Source organism: Oncorhynchus tshawytscha, unplaced genomic scaffold, assembly GCF_018296145.1.
Source record: "Oncorhynchus tshawytscha isolate Ot180627B unplaced genomic scaffold, Otsh_v2.0 Un_contig_4974_pilon_pilon, whole genome shotgun sequence".
NCBI lineage: Eukaryota > Metazoa > Chordata > Actinopteri > Salmoniformes > Salmonidae > Oncorhynchus > Oncorhynchus tshawytscha.
In genome coordinates, this window is record NW_024606614.1 from 7,551 (window position 1) to 9,939 (window position 2,389).

General features: G+C 45.3%; 1 pseudogene; it reads left to right on the forward strand.

Moving 5' to 3' along the window:
- The first annotated feature begins 259 nt into the window (after positions 1 to 259).
- On the forward strand, positions 260 to 1,714 carry LOC121842191 (annotated as a pseudogene).
- The last annotated feature ends 675 nt before the right edge of the window (positions 1,715 to 2,389 follow it).

Here is a 2,389-nt window from a genome sequence, read left to right on the forward strand (position 1 = left end):
CTATGAACACTCTCTAAAGTTGAGCCCTCCTCAATAAAGCTCCAGGTGTATGTGATTTTGTGTGCACAAAGGCAACCAATGACAATCAACTTCACATTCTTCAGCACCTGTTTAAATAATCAGGTCTGGACAATAATCAAGCTGATTTCTGAATGGGGTGGGGCCTTTGTCAGACAATCGTGGCTATAAAATGGTTTGACAGACTTTGTGGAAGAATTGACAAGAATAACTTATATCTATTTGGGGTGATGGGGTTCAGTCAAGTGTCTGCAGTGTCTGCAGCGCTGCTGTTGTCGTGGTGTTTGGCTGTGTTAGTGATGCTTGGATCTCCAGATGGTTTTATCCAAGATTGGGGTTTCTGCATGAAGATGAAGTTTCAGCCCAGTTTGACACTCAGAAACCAGTGCAAGAAGACCCTGTGGGAGAGGACCCTGTGGGACAAGAACCTAGTGAGCCCATTGTTGAGCCTGTGGTGCAGGAGCCCGTGGGACAGGAAACTAGCCAGGCTGAAGACCCTGAGAGCTTCCAGTCCAAGCAGACATTTGAGAACCCTCTGACTTGGCTCTATCCTTCGATTGAGAAGCATGAGTGCAATTCTACAGTGTTTGAGCGGCTAAAGCAGGTGGCAGCCAACAGTGTGGTGGCTTGGTGTGGGCAAAGTGTGGTCCGTGTGGAGGTGAAACAGGAACTTCTGGGGATTGGCTGGCTCATCCAGCCAGAGCGTATCACTCTAAGATGCTGTGCTGCCATTGAGGAGGACGCTGAAGCTCTTGTGCTCACATTTGAATCAGAGCTGCATGGCTGTGGCAGTGAGCTGACGGTATGTCACATTTGCTGTTTAACTTCCTGACTGAATCATTATCTTTGTGCTACATCACTTGTGATCCTGTTCCTAGATGACTGAGGATGTGCTGATCTACACCTTCACGCTTGTCTATGAGCCAAAACCTCTTGCTAACACTTCTATAGTGAAAACCAGTGCAGCTATGGTTGATATTGAGTGCCACTACTTGAGGTAACTATTGTTGCGTTCTTCACTTTGACAACCCATATCATTCTGAGGTTTGAGTAATGCCATAGTCCATGTTTGTTTCTAGGAATCACGATGTGAGCAGCAAATGCCCTGAAGCCAACCTGGATCCCCAACATTTCAACATGGTGGCAGAGGAACTCTACTTCTCCCTGAGGTTAATGACTGGTAGGTAAACCTGACTGGAAGCCTCTTCCTTTGTGTAAACCCCCACTGACATGCCACTCCTCTTTCCAGCTGACTGGCAGTTTGAGAGGCCCTCCAACCATTACTATCTTGGTGACATCATCAACATGAAGCCCTGGTCATGCCGTACCACCACGTTCCCCTCCGTGTCTTTGTGGACCGCCTGTGTGCGCCACCTTGGGCGCCTGATGTCCACACTGTCCCTAGATATTCTTTCATTGAGGACCATGGGTGAGTTTAGTTGTCAGTTTGACTGCTCTTATATTACCTTAAATGTAACCCCTGAAGCCTAACGTTGACCCTTGGTCTCCTCAGGTGTCTGGTTGATGCCAAGTTGACCGGCTCCAGCTCCCAGTTCCTGTCCAGATCCCAGGATGACAAGATCCAGTTTCAGCTGAGTCCTTCAGGTTCCAACCACAGAATGATTCCCAACAGCTCTACATAACATGTCATCTGAAAGCATCTGCAGCCTCTTCCCCCATTGATGCTGAGAACAAAACCTCGCTCTTTCACAGATGGGTATGTATAAACTGGGTTGTGGGGTATAGTACCTTGACATGCTCCTATATAAACTAACCTTCATATTTATCTGTAGCTGGAAGGCTGCAGGTGGGGATGACCTGTTTGTGGCTGCTGTGACTCCAGCTGTGCTGTGAGCAAGTGCTAGAGATCTGACAGTGATTTAGGTAAGTGTCAATCAAAGCCAGAGTTTTATTACCAGTTTAAAATGTAATGTATTCCATCACTGTTCTCTAATCTCCTCAGATATGCAGAAGGAAGGTGAAGCTACCTTGGGCCTATCATGGTCCAAGAGTAATATTACAAGAATCTTGCCTATTTTTAACTTTTTTTGAGGAGAATAAATCTGTTACAATGTTCACATCTGACTGGATTTATTTGGGATGTAAAATTCAGGAATTTTATGATATCAAATAGGAAAATGTGTGTAGCTGATCACTCTTTATTCACAGAACTTTGTCATGAGCTACATTTCTCAGGTTTGTAATGTTGCTACTGTACAGTTCCCCTAGGCCCCATCAATTTCCAGGAGTGATTTGTCAATTGACTAGATTTATTTTCAAAATAAACATTTTAGTGTTTGGATTCATGTGCGATCGACTTGGATGACATTTGTGAGGGAATGTCCAATATGTCATTTTAGGCAGGAGGCAT